At 46.5% G+C, this 19,328-nt stretch overlaps 1 long non-coding RNA gene across 1 annotated transcript in view; it reads left to right on the top strand.

Annotated features, from left to right (window-relative positions):
* Positions 1-19,328, top strand: part of LOC137625502 (uncharacterized) — a 94,323-nt gene that overhangs the window by 32,645 nt on the left and 42,350 nt on the right. Inside the window, exon 2 of the long non-coding RNA XR_011040861.1 lies at positions 6,072-6,229. This is a non-coding gene — a long non-coding RNA (uncharacterized lncRNA). The remainder of the gene's footprint in view (positions 1-6,071; positions 6,230-19,328) is intronic.

The raw sequence follows: 19,328 nt of genomic DNA, 5'->3' as shown, positions 1-19,328 counted from the left end.
CAAAGCCTTCCCATCAGACGACAGGATAGCAAGGCTGAGGAGGGTCGCGAGTCCTTTCCTCAGACGAGAAGAACTCCCAGCCCAATCGTGGTTACGTCTCCTCGGTCACCTCTCATCCTTGGCCCGTCTAGTTCCCAACGGTCGCCTCAGAATGAGGTCTCTGCAATGGCCACTCAAGTCCCGGTGGAATCAAGGACACTATTCCCCGGACGTCATGATCCCTATGGGTCCTGCGGAACGGACGGATCTTCAGTGGTGGGTGACAGACGAGAACCTACGAAGGGGAGTGGATCTTCTCGTCCTCCCCTGGATTTGATGCTGTTTTCGGACGCCTCAAAGAAAGTGTGGGGGGCCCACGTTCTGCACCACAGGACCTCAGGCCTGTGGTCAGAATCAGAAAAGTGCCTCCATATAAATCTGCTAGAAATGAAGGCCGTATACCTGGCCCTTCAACAGTTCCAACAATACCTGGCGGGTCACTCTGTGGTGGTGATGAGCGACAACACCACAGTAGTGGCTTACATCAACAAGCAGGGAGGTACCTTTTCAGAGCAGCTATCCCATCTCCCAGTAGAAATACTGAGATTGACCGAAGTCCACTCGATTCCACTATCGGCTCGCTTCATTCCAGGCAAGAGGAATGTGCTCGTCGACTGTCTGAGCAGAGCGTCTCAGATAGTGAATAACGAGTGGTCTTTGTATCATCTAGTAGCCAACAAAGTCCTGACTTTGTGGGGTTCCCCGACTGTGGATCTGTTCGCTACAGCGTTGAACTTCAAGCTCCCGCTGTACTGCTCCCCAGTCCCGGATCCTAAGGCACGCTGGCAAGATGCCTTCCATCAACGGTGGGACAACATCGACGTTTATGCCTTTCCCCCGTTCTGTCTGACGAGGAGGGTACTCAACACGACCAGAATATCGGTCAATCTCTCGATGACCCTGATAGCTCCACTATGGCATCACGCGGAATGGTTTCCAGACCTTCCACAACTCCTAACAGAACTTCCGAGAGAACTCCCTCCACGACACAAGCTACTCAGACAACCACACGTCAACATCTTTCACAAAGCCGTAGCTTCACTTCGACTTCACGCCTGGAGACTATCCAGCATCTCCTCGCAGAGAGGAGGGGTCTACCAGGCAAAGTGGAGAGTTTTCTGTGGTTGGTGTTGTGGAAGGGGTATCTCTCCACTCGATGCCACTATTCCAGCAATAGCGGAGTTCTTCGTGTATTTGCGAGAAGAAATGCGCCTTTCAGTCTCGGCAGTGAGAGGCTATCGCTCGGTCTTAAGTCTTGCCTTCAGGCTCAAAGGAGTGGACATTTCTTCTTCGCTGGAACTTTCTCTACTCATACGAAGTTATGAACTTACCTGCCCTCAGTCGGAAGTGAGACCTCCTCCATGGAACGTGGTTCGAGTTTTCAGGTCTCTTAAGAGACCTCCCTTCGAACCATTACGCCAGGCTTCAGATCGCCACCTGACTTGGAAAACGGTGTTCCTACTTGCTTTGGCTTTGGCCAAACGAGTCAGTGAACTTCATGGTCTCTCGTATGACATCGCCCATTCAAGGGGATGGGGGGAGGTAACGTTCAGATTCGTCCCTGAGTTTGTTGCTAAGACTCAGAATCCGGGAGTGCCAGACCCTTGGTTCAACTCTATCCAGATTTCGAGTCTTCGTTCTGTAACAGATGACCTAGACCATCTCCTACTGTGCCCAGTAAGGAGTGTGAGGCTCTATCTTAAGAGAACAGCTGCAGTTCGTCCTCACGTGCAGGCATTGTTTGTAAGCACTGGGAGGACAAAGAGGAGGGTTACCAAGAATACCATCTCAGCTTAGATTCGTAGGGTAATCCATCTGTCCCTGAATCCCGACCCTCCTCTGTCACGTCGTCCTAGAGCACATGATGTCAGGGGCATAGCTACGTCCCTGGCCTTCAAGAAGAACTACTCAGTGACGCAGATTCTACAAGCAGGGGTGTGGAAGCGTCAGACGACCTTCACAGCCCACTACCTGCAAGACGTGACCCACAGGAGGCTCGATACGTTCTCTATCGGCCCTGTGGTGGCTGCACAACAGCTGGTTTAGACCTCAGGCTCCTTAATGGATAAGTAGCAGAAGGTTGAATGCATTGTTACCCGGTTTTAGTCTGCATGAATGAAAAGGTATGTGTGGCCCTTATTCTTTTCTTCATCCTCCCCTCTCTTGGGGAAAGCAGCATCCTAGGTTCTCTGCACAGCTGACCTCAAACCACTGCAGGTAAACCATGTTCCCTTGTGTTCCTAGTATTAAGCTAATACTGTCACGTCCCCATACCCTGACGAGGTGGTATTGGGAGAGTCCTAGCCTTAAGTTTCCATCTAAAGGACTTCAGGTCAACCTCCTAGGACGAGTCACACTTTATTCCTTCACACACAGCTTATGTAGGCTGCAGCCCTTGCAGAGCAAGGTGCTAGCAAGGTGCAGGGACTCCTTATTGTTGAGTGCCGACACACTCAGATACTGAGTCCCCGGGCAAAAAGCCAATAGCCAGTAATGGCCAGGACTTACCACCCTACCTAAGGGTTGAGTCACCCATATTAAATAGCGTGGTTTGTATTTCAGTTACGGAACAAATGACAAATTCGTAGGTAATTTGTATTTTTCCTAACTATACAAACCTTAGGTATTTAATCAAACTCGCCCGCCAGCCCTGTCCCCGTGAAGTCCTACCTCTAAGCAAAGTGAGCTCAGCACAGGTGTGTGTGAGGGGACGGGTAGCAAGCTACCCCTCCCTACCCCCTGCTAACTAGCGGTGGGGTAGTAAACCCTCGTTAAAATTCTAATGGCTCGTCATTTCAGCTACGCCGAAAGTAATTACCCATATTAAATAGCTTAGGTTTGTATAGTTAGGAAAAATACAAATTACCTACGAATTTGTCATATTTAGTGATGCAAGAAGTGTCTTACAAGCTTTAGAAGTTTTCAGTTTCAGTAACCCTTTAGTCTTAAAGATTTTAGAGTGGCTTTTTATTATTGGGCTGAGAGGTATAACAGTGCGATTTTGCTGGGTTCTGGCACATGTAGTTGTGCTTGGAAATGAGAAGGCAGATATACTGGCAAAGAATGCTGCAGCCGAGTTGCTACCAAGAAGGTATCCCATTCTTTGTGATGATTTTTCACCTATCATCAAGGATTATATTTATAATAATTGGTAAGAGCATTGGAATGGTTAGTTGTTGATAAAATGAGAGAAATAACGAATGTTATATAATCTAAGAGGTATAACATGATGCCCCGAAAGTGGGAGACCACTCTTTGTCATCTCCACATTGGTCACACTTGGTTGGCACAAGTTTCTGCTAACTGGCCAACACTAGCCATATTGTGATGACTGTTTGGTACTCTTTACAGTGAGGCATTTGTTGACCGAATGCCCCACTTATAACACCTTAAGAAATGGATATCTGTCTGAGGCTTGAGGTGAGGATGTCAGGTTCATTCTTGCCATGATTCTTGGACAAGTGTCATATCATGCTAGCGGTATTTTTAGATTTATTTCAGAAGTAGGTCTTCTGAAAGCTATATAACTTTTATAAGGACATCTTTTCTTTTATTGTATGAAGTTGAATTTCCTTTTATTCTTTATATATAGCAAATGATACCGGCATCAATGACCTTAATGTCAGGATGCTAGAAAACTCTCAATCAATCAATCAATCTAGCACTTACTGCAGGTTCTCCAGACTCGCCTGTCGCAATATCTCTAGCACTTACTGCAGGTTTTCTAGATTTGTTTGCTCCAGTATCTCCAGCATCATCTGCAGGTTCTCCTGCTTTTCGATACTTTGCAATGCCCCTTCCAGTGTCAAGCCACCCACAGTAGTGGAGATAGGTTTTTTTTACTGTTTTGTACCATTAAACCATATATTTCTGGGTCGATCTGTGACGCCCGGTGAAAAGGGTCCTTCTTTACACTTTTCTTATATAAACCTTCCAAATATACCAGAGAAAGATAAAAGCATGGAATGCAGAGGTTACTACCCTCGCGCGAGCACCTTGTGGGTGTCGTGTATAAAGCAGGGGCGTGTGAAAGCCACTATTCACAGGCTATCTTCCATTTAGATAATTCCTTCATCAAAGGGAAGGGCCGTAACAGAGGCCCTAGATACCACACTTGAACCACGCCACCGACGCCTAACACGAAAGCCCTCTAGGTCATCCTTCTGGTTTGGACTTGCTCGCAATTTTTTGTGCTCTTGGTGTTTTTCCCGTTTCTGGATTTAATTCATCATGACTGAAGCTACTACTTCACCTTTACCAATGTTAAGTATAATGAATCCTGCTCCTATATTACTCTTCTTCGGAAGACTTTATTTCTAACGGCTTTGGCCTCGGGTGCTAGAATCTCAGAACTAGCAGCTCTCTCACGAAACTCAGAAAACATAGATTTCCTCCCTTCAGGTGAAGTACTTCTTTCTCCAGACAGAGCTTTCCTAGCTAAAAATGAGGACCCACAAAATAGGTGGTCAACTTGGAAGATTATTCCTCTTCCCCAAGATACCTCTCTGTGTCCAGTCACTACTCTCAGGGCCTTTTTAGCTAGAACTGCCACCCGCTCGTCTGGCCCCTTGTTTATCAGGGAACAAGGAGGTACTATTTCCATTCAAGGCATCAGACAACAAATCCTCTACTTCATTAAACATGCTAATCTGGAATCATTTCCCCATGCTCATGATATCCGGTCAGTAGCTACCTCCATCAATTACTTCCAAAATATGGATTTTGATGACCTCAAAAAATACACGGGTTGGAAATCTCCTATGGTTTTCAAACGCCACTATCTAAAGAACTTACAGGCCCTTAAATACCCAACGGTTGAAGCTGGGAGTCTTATCTCTCCCCATTAATCTCTTGTTCTTCCTTTCTTCCATCTCTTCTCTTCTCCCTCCTACCCGCCACTCACACCACGTCGCCACTCTCCTGGGTGGTTCGTTAGCCCTAAGTTTATTACCATGTTTAATTCCTTTGGTTTAACTGTTATGTATTTACCGTTACTTTAATGTTTGGATATTCTTAGACATGTAAGTTTTGATGCTCTTGCGTTTGGATACTTGGATGGTTCCTTGTCTTCATATTTATTTAGCCTTACGTTCACTATGTCCTTTGGCTAGTTTGTAATTTTATGTTTACTTACATTATTATATTATATTATTTTGTTACATGGTGTTTGTATTCTCCTCATTATGTTATTATTTTATTGGGCTTGGAAGGCATTCTCTGGTACATTTTCACCGGGCGTCACAGGTCGACCCAGAAAAGGGATTTTGACGAAGGAAAAATCTATTTCTGGGGAGAGACCTGTGACGTCCGGTGAAACCCTTCCCTGTTATTTTGTACGTTCCCACCCTTTCCTTTCCAAGCCATGTGTTCTGGCAGAAGGATGTCCTAGAGGGCGTTCGTGTTAGGCGTCGGTGGCGTGGTTCAAGTGTGGTATCTAGGGCCTCTGTTACGGCCCTTCCCTTTGATGAAGGAATTATCTAAATGGAAGACAGCCTGTGAATAGTGGCTTTCACATGCCCCTGCTTTATACACGACACCCACAAGGTGCTCGCGCGAGGGTAGTAACCTCTGCATTCCATGCTTTTATCTTTCTCTGGTATATTTGGAAGGTTTATATCAGAAAAGTGTAAAGAAGGACCCTTTTCACCGGGCGTTACAGGTCTCTCCCCAGAAATAGATTTTTCCTTCGTCAAAATCCCTTTTTTCCATTTTATTTGATTCCTGGTTGTTTCCATATCTTACAAGTGATTTTATGTCTTAGATTATGACTTTACTGTACTCAGGGCCGTTTCTAGTCATAGGCGAACTAAGCAATTGCCTTGGGCCCCCAAGAGACTGGGGGCCCCTTGTAGCTTGGAAAATTAAAATTTCCTAGGGGGTCCCCGATGTAAAGTTGAAATTTTAGATTTAAAGATTTTAAATTTGAAGATTTAAAGATTTTGTCATGTGCTCCTTATATTATGTGTACTATATACCTATGACAATTTTCATCTATAAGCATTTGTGTAATTGCAATTGTTTACATTTTACAGATTTCTGTGCTATATAATTAGTTGGACCCATCATTCCCCTTAGGGAGAGGATTGAAAAAACAAAGATACAATAATGGCATCAAAATTAAGTTTTCTCAAAGGCGCAGAAAAGCTAAAGAATGAGTAAAGTGATGTAGAAAAACACTCAAAAGATGAAGGTAAATAATTTATTTTATAATTTAAAGAATTATTTTTTACATTTTTGTTCTATCACCTAATACAAACAATTTCGCTCTTTACATTGGATATTTCAGCGAAAGCTGAAACTAGCCATAAGACTTTTTAATGAGGTGTAACTACCCATTGCTAATTAGCAGGGGTGGGGTAGCAGGGTGTGGTAAACCCCCCCCCCCCCACACACACACACACACTCTCTCTCTCTCTCTCTCTCTCTCTCTCTCTCTCTCTCTCTCTCTCTCTCTCTCTCTCATATTAACCCTTAATAAACTGGCTATTGACTTATAAACTTTTCAGGGAGTGGACATCCTCCCAGTTGGAGCTGTTCAGTGGATGGCGGAAGGAGAAGTCTTGGCTTCTTACTCCATCGTCTCGTTCCCTCCACGTAGTCTACTCGTTCGACCTAGATCAACTAACCCATGGACAACCCTTAGGTGCGGACACCATTGCTTCCCCTAGCGAAGCAAAGGTACCAACCACTCCTTTCCCTGGCGAAGTAATGGCGCCAACCACCGAGGGAGTTTCTCTTGTTGTTGCCTTGCTTCCTGTGGCAACTCCTGCCTTCCTAGGGGCGTTCGGGTGTGTCTGTTGAGGAATGGCTTACGAGGGTGCTACAGTAGAGGCACAGCGGGAGGGTACACCTGGCCTCCAAGGGGTTAACCAGTCATCCCCTCCAAGACTGGAGGTAATGGACCACTAGAGTTCTCGTGCCTTTAGCTGCAGCACTCTGCATCTGCTTACCCTTCATTCATGCAGCTCCGTAGTACGAAGGAGAGCAGTTATAGACTAGTTCCCCTTGGGGTTACTAGTCAGGTAATCCTCTCAAGGAGAACTCAGAAACTGACAACTGTTATGTTTCACAACTCGCAGGTTACGATGCGTGCCGCCAGCCCGAGCCTACTCAGCATGTTGAGTATGTTCACAAAGTATGATGTATGGAGTTCCTTAACACAACTAGTATTGTGAGCATTACTCCGTCAGGGGTATTGCAGCAGATTATGATGCCTCTCCCATCGACAAGTCTTGTGAGCTATAAACTTTCAGGGTTATTGCCACAGGTGGTCATTCCTGCTGACCGCTTGCAGTCGTCGCCTCTCCCATAGTACCCCCAGGGTACGAGTTGTGAGCAATATCCCTTTAGATAGTGATACCTTTTGACTACTTACAGTCGCTGCCTCTCTCATTGACGAATCTTGTAGGCTATAACCCTTTGGGGTTATTGCTGCATGTAGTGATGCTCGCCAACTGCTTGTGGCCACCGCCTCTTACCATAAGGGACAACAAAGCTCTTGGAGTTTTGCGAGACCAGGTCCTTGGGGATCCCGCCTCACGATTTCCTCCTCTTATAGGAAAGAGCCTGTTTTTCCCTTTTGTGCCTCAGCGTACAGAAAAATCTTTCTCAGCCTTGCTCGCCACCTTACGAGCTTGTGCCTCTTCCTAGAGCATGCTAGACAATTCGTCAACCTCCTCTGGGAGCGCTGGTGAGTATGGGTGTTCTTTTCATGATTGGTCTCACAAACCCTTTCATGCAAGAGATTGAACCCAGACAATATAAGCTAAAGTTCTCTGATGAAGGACTGGCCAAGCTCCTGTAACCTAATCATACGAGAGAGGGAACCCTGACACTACGCCTCAACGAGCTTTTCTCACCGATGAGGGTCTGGGGGAGCTCTTCTAACCTATTCATGCGAGAGAGCAAGCCCAAACACTACGTGCTAATGAGAGCTCGCTGACAAAGGTCTGGGTGAGCTCCTCTCTCTGTTGAGGTCGGCGCAACTACAGTTGCTTGCTAACACCTCCTTAGTAAGGTTTGGCATCAGCTACTTCAGTTACACATGCTCGCTTGCTTATACAACCGCCAGACCTCGCCACGGAGGTGGAAACCTGTGGCAATACAATGAGGCTCGTAAGACAGAAACCTCTGGGGTTATTTTCGCAAATGGGGATGGCTGCTGACCACTTGTGGTCACTGCATTCCACATTGTGCCCCCAGGGCACAAAGAGTCTCATGAAACATAATCCTTCAGGGTTATTATCTCTGACTTCTCCCTACGGGATAGAAAGCTCATTGGAGCACTTGGCCTCCAACCCCTTGCGATATCTGCCCAACCCTGCCATGCCCTCGGGGCACAACAGTCCTGTGAGGTACAGTATAACATAACCCTTCGACATTATTCCCTCGACTATATTCCCGGTGGGATGGAATCAGCTTGTGCATACTTTTACGAATAATAGAATTCACTTACAGGTGTGATTGTCATGTCTACGAGGCAGCGAGGCGAACGCCTACTATCAACAAGGGTCATATCACTTCGCTTGCTGCATGTGCTCTTCGTGGGCGCACGTACCCTCACGAACATGCTCACATTACTATGGCTAGTCAATGATCAATTCCTTTTGACCAATGATGTTGTGCTTGCTCGCACACACATTATACCTGCCGGCACCTACTACTACTAATGACGCAGGCTGTTCACTACGCTAGTTGCGTGCATTACACTCATGGGCATGTACTTGCCTGTGTGGAGTAGCAAAGGCTATTTACCATCATACAGAAACAAATAAATTGGAACCTTGTTCCTATACATCATTAGATCTCCTCATGTGATGATTTTATTCCTCGGGGAAAGTGAGGTTATTCATGACCCTCCTACCTTCCTGTAACAAGACATATAAAGTCTGCCCTCAAGTGGGCTCATCTTCATCTCAATCAGGTTCCCTTTGGATTGAACAATAGGAGCCTATGGCAGTTTTGCTGATCAGGAACGGGTAGATACGAAATGTATTTGCATTTTCTAAGGGATATCTGGTGTAGGAAGGAGATCTCATGTGCGAATACAATATTTATCAATGTTCTCCAATCGAGTTTCGGGCGCAAGGAAGCATTCGGGCTGCACCCGGATTTTCGTTCTACCCCAGGATACCCGTCGCAGGGGATTCCTGCCGTAGATAGGAGGAAATTTACCTTGTATAGAGGAGTCTTGTGCAGAGTAGTGCACCCATCCACTGTACACTAGCGAGTTCACAAGAACACATTTGCCAATGTTTTATGCTTCTGCATTGCAATTACCACAGATATGCGCTACCTCGGTAGCACATACTCACTCACTATCGTGCTAGGCTTTGGCAACTAGACTGCAAAGCACAGGTACTTGCCACCTTACCTGCACACACCTATACAGGAGCTCGCTGATGTTTGCCTCACCAACGCTCGCCTCGCCATTCTGTGGTTGAGCAATCGCATTTGCTGGGGATCGCCAGTTTGGTGACACCCCATTCTATCTGTTTGCCCTCCTAAAGTAGTTGGCAAGAGTGCACTTGTTCGCAATGCTATGTAGAGCATACTCGCTTATCTATAAAATCAATCATCCTTGATGAACTAAACAGGTCATCTGGTTGTACTCTACCCTTTCTTGTTACACTTGAGAAGGGAAAGAAGCACTCATGTAAGCACTCCAACAGGTCCCCTTCTTTGCAAAGGGCGCATCCTAGTTCAGGGAACGAGTGAAGGCAGTTCAGCAGGTGGTCTCTGGACTGACCTAAGTACCTTCTCTTGTACCCCCTTTCGAGCTATCAGAGTCCTCTAGGATTAGTAGTCCTTTAGACCCCATATGCAGTAGCACTACTGCAAGGGAGGTGCCTCCTTTGCCTTCACCACATTTGATGTTCTTGGGGGATGCATCCAAAGAAAGTGGGGTTGGCTCACCTGTCATGACCATTGGCCTCTTGAGTTATGTTCCCACACCTATCAGTAGTGCCACACAAGTTTACCTGGATTTGAGCGCAGTGTTACTAGCTCTTAATCTCTTCTAAGGACTCCCTTCTTGTCACACCGTAGTGTTTTTTTTTCAGGAAAGCATGATGGTGGTAGTAGTATACCAAGGCAAAGATATTTTTCTGCCTGACTACTCTTCGTCTAGCCGTTAGAAGATGGAGTTGGATGTGAAGACTCGATTGCCCTATGCAACCTGAATCAGTGTGGGCAAGGAAACTTCCTAGCAGTCATTCTGAACAGGTGGACTCAGATAGTGGGCTTCAAGTGAGGCCCTCTGACTTCTGGAAAATACCCATGTATTTCTCCCCCTCCTGTCGGATGAGGAGACTCATTCTAGAAGGGCATCAACAGATCGGGTCATTGCTCGATGACCCTAATAGCTCTGCAGTGGCAGCAGGTAGAGTAGCACCCAGACCCTCTGTTTCTGCTTACAGAGGTATTGAGGAGCTGTTCTCTCCTTTCCCAATTATTATTATTATTATTATTATTATTATTATTATTATTATTATTATTATTACTAGCCAAGCTACAACCCTAGTTGGAAAAGCAAGATGCCATAAGCCCCAGGGCTCCAATGGGGAAAAATAGCCCAGTGAGGAAAGGAAATAAGGAAATAAATAAATGATGAGAATAGATTAACAATATATCATTCTAAAAACAGTAACAGCGTCAAAACAGATATGTCCTATATAAACTATTAACAACGTCAAAAGCAGATATGTCATATATAAAATATATAAAGACTCAAGCCAGCCTGGTCAACATAAGAACATTTGCTCCAACTTTGAACTTTTGAAGTTCTACTGATTCAACTACTCGATTAAGAAGATCATTCCACAACTTGGTAACAGCTGGAATAAAACTTCTAGAATACTGTGTAGGATTGAGCCTGATGATGGAGAAAGCCTGGCTATTAGAATTAACTGCCTGCCTAGTATTACAAACAGGATAGAATTGCCCAGGGAGATCTGAATGTAAAGGATGGTCAGAGTTATGAAAAATCTTATGCAAAATGCATAATGAACTAATTGAACAACGGTGCCAAAGATTAATATCTAGATCAGGAATAAGAAATTTAATAGACCGTAAGTTTGTGTCCAACAAATTAAGATGAGAATCAGCAGCTGAACACCAGACAGGAGAAAATACTCAAAACAAGGTAGAATGAAAGAATTAAAACACTTCTTCAGAATAGATTGATCACCAAAAATTTTAAGACTCTCAATAAGCCAATTTTCAATATTAAACTTACCCGATAATCATGTAGCTGTCAACTCCGTTGCCCGACAGAATTCTATGGAGGGATACGCCAGCTATCACAATACTAGAAGGGGGTGTACTTACCAGCGCCACCTGTGGCCAGGTACTCAAGTACTTCTTGTTGACACCTCCTCAATTATTCCTCTGTCGTGCTTCCGGCAAGACGTTCTGGGATACGCTTATGATCTTCGAGTATTTTCACGGCTAATTGGTGAAGTATTCTCTCAGATTTCGGCTGTCGCTTTACTGGAAACCTTCTTATATTAGCTAGATAGCTTTTATATAGTCCTGATTAACGGTTAACGATCTTTTGCTTGATTTTGGAACCCCCTTTGGCTAACTCTTTGGATTCAAGATGTCTGACATTTCGCAAGCCCCCTCCCATAGACGATGTAGGTCTTGCAATAGGCGTATTCCGAAGGCCTCGGTAGATCCTCACACCGCTTGTTCTGACTGTAGGGACAGGCCCTGTCAGTTAGAAAATCGATGTGAGGAATGCGCCGGACTTTCGGAACTGGAATTTGTCCGTCTTTTGAAATATTCAACTAAGTTAGAGAGAGGTAGAGTTAGGAGGAGTTCTTCTCACTCTTCACTTTTTTCCTCACCTCATGATCCCCTACCTTTTCCTACCCCTGTAGTGGCTACCCCCGAACCTACTGTTTGCCCTCCGCCTGATATGTCTGTTGTTTTGCGTGCTATTCAGGCCTTAGGCGATAAAGTAGAGTCAGTGGTAAGTGATCATAAGTCTCTGATGGCCGAAGTCAAGGAACTTAAGGTCAAGAGTGCAGTGGGTGGAATTAGTGCCAGTGCTGTGACGAGTGCTAGTGTCAGTGCAGTGCCAAGTGCTAGTGTCAGTGCCAGTGTGGTGCGTGAGGATACTTCTGTGCGAGCCAGTCGTCCTCCCAGTCCGGGACCTCTTGCAAGCTCCCAAGCCCAGGGGAGAAGCAATGTCGAAGGGCATAAGGGTTCGGCAGGCCTTGTTAGGCGCACAGAAGTATCCTCGGTGGTTGCGGGCGTGTCTTCCAAAGACCGTCACTCCCACCTGCAGACGATTGAGCCCGTCTTTTTCTCGTCCGCTGATCAACTGTCAGGGAAGAAACGTTGGTCTCAGGTCTCGAGACCACTTAAACGCAGAGTCCAGTCCGCGAGTGCTCAGCCAGGTTGCAGTCATTGGCTCAGCTCTGACTCGCCGCAGTCATCTGTCGACTGCACTCCGCCCAAGAGGAGTAAGGTTCTGCCACAACAGAGCTCGACTGTTAAGGCTTTACCTCAGCCTACTGTAGTTTCTGCCGACCCCAAGTGGACTCTTCTACAGTCCATGCAAGCACAGCTTTCGGACTTGATGCGTGAGTGTCGGGCTGAGAGTGTTGCGCCTCCGCCTCCGCCTACACTCCCTCCGCCTGCGCTCGCTCCGCCTGCGCTCGCTCCGCCTGATCGCAGTACCACCTGCCAGGCGTACGATGTTGAGCCTCGTTCTGAGTTTGCTGTTCCCTGTGGTGTTCAGCCTCCGCCTTCTTTAAGGCAACCTTTACAATGGGATCAGGAGGATTATACCTCTCTTCCTCCGCCTCCACTTGCTGCTCCACCAGTGGTGCAACACTCGGTTGAGGTACAACAACCTCTCCCGTCCATGAGTCAGTCTCCTCAGCTCTCGCTGCAGCGAGCTCAACCCTCCACAAGGCAAGCACCACTACACCTTAGCCTTGCGCCTCAGGAGCCTCAGCTTGCGAGACATTTACCTTGTTCTGCGCAGCCTCTACCTCATCGCACTCCGCTCACACCACAGGAACAGGAACTTGCTACTCCGCTTCCGCCAACAGCTCAGCAAGCGCAACCCTTGGGTTCAACCACTCATGCTAGGAGTCAGCCTCCTCCACCCATGCGCCTTCCTTCTGCTTCGTCTTTTATTCAGCCTTTGCAGTCTGAGCCTCAGGTTTTCCCTCAACAGTTACTTGAAGAGGAAACCACTAATATTGTTCCTACTCGTTCTGACTCTGCTGTTCAGCATTCTTGTCCGATCTCTTCGCTACACTCTGGTGATGAGGCGTCTGATGATGAGGCGGCACACCTGGATCCCTCGTCAGACGTGGATGAATCCAAGCCTTCTCCACAGTCTATTGACTTTCGTAAGGTCTTGGCTCTGCTTAGGGAGGTTTACCCAGACCACTTTGTCTCTGCTATTCCCCGCTCTCCGCCATCTGAGTTTTCGCTGGGCATACAACAAGCTAAGTCCACCTATACTAAGCTAGTCCTAGCAAGGTCCTCTAAGAGAGCGTTAAGGATCTTAGGGGAGTGGCTGCAGACTAAGCAACACCTTGGCAAAACTTCTTTCATGTTCCCTCCGACTAAGCTCACTTCGAAAGCGAGCGTTTGGTATGCCACAGGAGAAGCACCAGGCTTGGGAGTACCTGCCTCTGCCCAGGCTGACTTCTCAAGTCTGGTAGACTCGCCTCGGAGAACTGCAATGAGGCGCTCTAAGGTTTGCTGGACCTTCTCAGACCTTGATCACTTACTGAAGGGAGTATTTAGAGCATTTGAGATGTTCAACTTTCTAGACTGGTGCCTGGGGGCCCTCAGCAAGAAGACCTCTCCTGCGGACAAGGATTCTGCCATGCTATTAATGTCCTGCATGGATAAGGCCATTAGGGATGGATCTGGTGAGCTTGCGTCGATGTTTGTATCAGGGGTTTTGAAGAAAAGGGAACAGCTGTGTACCTTCCTTTCCTCCAGCATTACACCTTGTCAAAGGTCACAACTCCTTTTTGCTCCGCTCTCGAAGTTCCTCTTCCCCGAAGAGCTGGTTAAGGACTTGTCTGCTGCCCTGATACAAAAGGACACACACGATCTTGTAGCCTCATCGGCTCGTAAGTCTAAGGTTGCTACCTCAGTCCCCAAGACTTATCGCTCCCCAGTGGCTGATACCCCTGCTACGAGGTTCATACCGCCCTTTCGTGGTAGAGCCCCCAGCCGAGGAAGCTCCCGTCCAGACTCTTACAGGAGCAAGTCTAGGAAAGGCTCCAAGACATCTAAAGGAAAAAACTGACTCTCCGCATCTCCAGACAGCAGTAGGAGCCAGACTCAAGATCTTCTGGCGAGCCTGGGAGAAGAGAGGTGCAGACGCCCAGTCTGTCAGTTGGCTGAGGGACGGTTACAGGATTCCATTCTGCCTCAAACCACCTCTGACCACATCTCCCATCAACCTCTCTCCCAACTACAAAGAAGAGGACAAGAGGTTAGCATTGCACCAGGAGGTGTCGCTACTTGTGCAGAAGAAGGCAGTGGTTATAGTCCGGGACCATCAATCCCCGGGCTTCTACAACCGTCTCTTTCTTGTGGCCAAGAAGACAGGAGGTTGGAGACCGGTGCTGGACGTCAGCGCGCTCAACGCGTATGTCACCAAGCAGACGTTCACGATGGAGACGACGAAGTCGGTCCTAGCAGCGGTCAGACAGGAGGACTGGATGGTCTCGTTGGACTTGAAAGATGCCTACTTTCACGTTCCTATTCATCCAGACTCCCAACTTTTCCTGAGATTCGTTTTTGGAAAGGTTGTCTACCAATTCCAAGCCCTGTGTTTTGGCCTAAGCACAGCTCCTATGGTGTTCACTCATCTGATGAGGAATATAGCAAAATTCCTACACTTATCGGACATCAGAGCCTCCCTCTACTTAGACGACTGGCTGTTGAGAGCCTCCACGAGTCGTCGCTGTCTGGAGAATCTCAACTGGACTTCGGACTTAATCAGACAACTGGGTCTGTTAGTCAACATAGAAAAGTCTCAGCTCATTCCCTCCCAATCCATTGTGTACCTGGGAATGGAGATTCGGAGTCAGGATTTTCGGGCTTTTCCATCGGCCCCCAGGATAAGCCAAGCCCTAGAGTGCATCATGAGCATGCTGAAGAGGAGCAGTTGCTCGGTGAGACAGTGGATGAGTCTCACAGGGACCCTTTCATCACTGGCCCTGTTCGTCGAGCTAGGGAGACTCCACCTCCGCCCTCTTCAATTCCATCTTGCAGCTCATTGGGACAAGGGTTCGACTCTCGAAGCAGTCTCTATCCCAATCACCCAAGAGATGAAGACCACTCTCCTGTGGTGGAAGAACAATCTCCTTCTCAGGGAGGGCCTATCGTTGGCTATTCAGACCCCCAATCTTCATCTCTTCTCAGATGCATCGGACTCGGGCTGGGGTGCGACCTTGAACGGACGGGAATGCTCGGGAACGTGGAACGAGGAACAGGGATTGCTCCACATCAACTGCAAGGAGCTACTAGCAGTTCATTTAGCCCTGCTGAACTTCAAGTCCCTCCTGCTAGGCAAAGTGGTGGAGGTGAACTCAGACAACACCACAGCCTTGGCTTACATCTCCAAGCAAGGAGGGACCCATTCGAGGAGCCTATTCGAGATCGCAAGGGACCTCCTCATTTGGTCAAGAGGTCTAAACCTCACTCTGGTCACGAGGTTCATTCAGGGCAATATGAACGTCTCAGCAGATCGCCTAAGCAGAAGGAATCAGGTCATTCCCACGGAATGGACCCTCCACAAGAGTGTGTGCAACAGACTTTGGACCTTGTGGGGTCAACCTACCATAGATCTGTTTGCCACCTCCATAACCAAGAGACTTCCGCTGTACTGTTCCCCTGTTCCAGACCCTGCAGCAGTTCATGTGGATGCTTTTCTACTGAACTGGTCCCATCTCGACCTTTACGCATTCCCACCGTTCAAGATAATAAACAAAGGTCTGCAGAAATTCATCTCGCACGAAGGGACACGGCTGACGCTGGTTGCTCCCCTTTGGCCTGCAAGAGAATGGTTCACAGAGGTACTTCAATGGCTAGTCGACATCCCCAGGACTCTACCTCTAAGAGTGGACCTTCTACGTCAACCTCACGTAGACAGGTTGCACCCAAACCTCCACGCTCTTCGGCTGACTGCCTTCAGACTGTCGAAAGATTCGCTAGAGCTAGAGGCTTTTCGAAGGAGGCAGCCAGTGCGATTGCCAGAGCAAGAAGGGTTTCCACTCGTAGAGTCTACCAATCTAAGTGGGAAGTCTTCCGAAGCTGGTGTAGAGCCAATTCAATATCCTCTACCAATACCTCTGTGACCCAAATAGCTGACTTCCTTCTACATCTTAGGAATGAGAGATCCCTTTCAGCCCCTACGATTAAAGGGTATAGGAGTATGTTGGCTTCAGTTCTCCGCCACAGAGGTTTGGACCTTTCTTCCAACAAGGACCTTCAAGACATTCTTAAGTCTTTTGAGACGTCTAAAGAGCGTCGTCTATCCACTCCAGGCTGGAACCTAGACGTAGTCTTAAGGTTCCTTATGTCATCTAGGTTCGAACCTCTCCAGTCAGCTTCCTTCAAGGACCTTACCCTCAAGTCTCTTTTTCTCGTCTGCCTTGCAACAGCTAAGAGAGTCAGTGAGGTTCATGCCTTCAGCAAGAACATCGGTTTCACGACCGAATCTGCAACATGTTCTTTTCAGCTCGGATTCCTAGCAAAGAACGAACTTCCTTCACGTCCTTGGCCTAGATCGTTTGAAATACCTAGCCTCTCCAACATGGTAGGTAACGAACTAGAGAGAGTTCTTTGCCCTGTCAGAGCTCTCAAATATTATCTTAAGAGGTCTAAACCTATTCGAGGACAGTCAGAAGCCTTATGGTGTGCCATCAAGAAACCTTCGAGGCCCATGTCCAAGAACGGGGTTTCGTATTATATAAGGCTTCTGATTAGAGAAGCCCATTCTCACTTAAAGGAGGAAGACCTTGCATTGCTGAAGGTAAGGACCCACGAAGTAAGAGCCGTAGCTACTTCGATGGCCTTTAATAAAAACCGTTCTCTGCAGAGCATAATGGATGCAACCTATTGGAGGAGCAAGTCAGTGTTTGCATCATTTTATCTTAAAGATGTCCAGTCTCTTTACGAGAACTGCTACACCCTGGGACCATTCGTAGCAGCGAGTGCAGTAGTAGGTGAGGGCTCAGCCACTACATTCCCTTAATCCCATAACCTTTTTTAACCTTTCTCTTGAATGCTTTTATTGTTGTTTTTATGGTTGTTACGGTAGGCTAAGAAGCCTTCCGCATCCTTTTGATTTGGCGGGTGGTCTATTCATTCTTGAGAAGCGCCTGGGTTAGAGGTTTTGTAGAGGTCCTTTAGTAGGGGTTGCAACCCTATATACTTTAGCACCTTTGGGTTGATTCAGCCTCCAAGAGGAACGCTGCGCTCAGTAAGGAAGACGAACTTAAAAAAGAGGCAGAGTAACGGTTCAATTCGACTTCCTTACCAGGTACTTATTATTTCATTGTTATTTGAGATAACTGTTATATGAAATATGGGATACTTAGCTATCCTTTAATCTTGTACACTGGTTTTCACCCACCCCCCTGGGTGTGAATCAGCTACATGATTATCGGGTAAGTTTAATATTGAAAAATGTTATTTTTATTAGTAAAATAAATTTTTGAATATACTTACCCGATAATCATGATTTAATCGACCCTCCCTTCCTCCCCATAGAGAACCAGTGGACCGAGGAATAATTGAGGAGGTGTCAACAAGAAGTACTTGAGTACCTGGCCACAGGTGGCGCTGGTAAGTACACCCCCTTCTAGTATTGTGATAGCTGGCGTATCCCTCCATAGAATTCTGTCGGGCAACGGAGTTGACAGCTACATGATTATCGGGTAAGTATATTCAAAAATTTATTTTACTAATAAAAATAACATTTTTTTGTGCAATTGAAGAAGACACAGACCTAATGTTTTTCTCAAAAGTAAATTTGCTGTCGAGAATCACACCTAAAATTTTAAGTCCTACAAATTTAAAGAAACATTATCAATACTGAGATCCGGATGTTGAGGAGCCACCACCCTTGACCTACTTACAATCATACTTTGAGTTTTGTCAGGATTCAACTTCATACCCCATAATTTGCACCATGCACTAATTTTAGCTAAATCTCTATTGAGGGATTCACTAACCCCAGATCTACATTCAGGGGATGGAATTGATGCAAAGAGAGTAGCATCATCTGCATATGCAACAAGCTTGTTTTCTAGGCCAAACCACATGTCATGTGTATATAGTATGAAAATTAATGGGCTAAGAACACTACCCTGTGGAACACCGGATATCACATTCATATACTCACTATGGTGTCCATCAATAACAACTCTTTGAGATCTATTACTTAAAAAATCAATGATAATGCTAAGAAACGACCTACCCACTCCCAACTGTTTGAGTTTAAAAACAAGGGCCTCATGATTAACACGGTCAAAGGCAGCACTAAAATCAAGGCCATTCATACGAACTTCCTGACCACAATCAAGGGATTTCTGTACAGCATTGGAGATTGTAAGAAGGACATCACATGCTCCAAAACTTTAGATAAGGGATTTTTTATTATTTTTCTTATCATATTATTGTGTGATGTTGGTTTTTAAATATTAAACTTAGCCGGTGAATATATAATAGCTGACGTCTCCGACGGCCCGACAGATCCAAAAACTCGCGAGCGATCGCCGTGAAGGTTGCGGGTGCGCCCACCAGCGCCGACTATCGGCCAGATACCGCATATACTTGTCAACCACTTCAGTTCTTCTCTGTCGGTCTTGCCGACAAGTTGGTTCCGCTCGCTGTAGACCTCGAGTTTTCTACCGAATTGGTGAAGTACTTTGTTTTGGTTGTTTTATTGGCGTTCGCTGTGTTGGTGTGTTTCTTCAATAAAACTCTTGAAACCCATTTTTTGGCTTGTGTTTCTTGTTGATGAATTTGGCTTTGACTTGGATTTTCTTTGGTTGTTCAAAATGGCTGACCCTTCTCCTGTATATCGCAAGTGTGCGAGTGAATGTAACAAACGTCTTCCCAAGGCCTCTATCGACCCTCATACTGTTTGTTCTAATTGCCGGGGTAAATCCTGCCAATTAGGAGATCGGTGTGAGGAGTGCGTGGTCTTGTCGGAATTCGAATGGCTTGAGTATGAAAAATATACTCGTAAGCTCGAAAGAGATAGGGTGAGGAGAAGCTCCTCTAGATCTTTG

The sequence above is a fragment of the Palaemon carinicauda genome, chromosome 2 (assembly GCF_036898095.1).
Source record: "Palaemon carinicauda isolate YSFRI2023 chromosome 2, ASM3689809v2, whole genome shotgun sequence".
NCBI lineage: Eukaryota > Metazoa > Arthropoda > Malacostraca > Decapoda > Palaemonidae > Palaemon > Palaemon carinicauda.
This window is presented reverse-complemented; position numbering and strand designations above follow the sequence as displayed.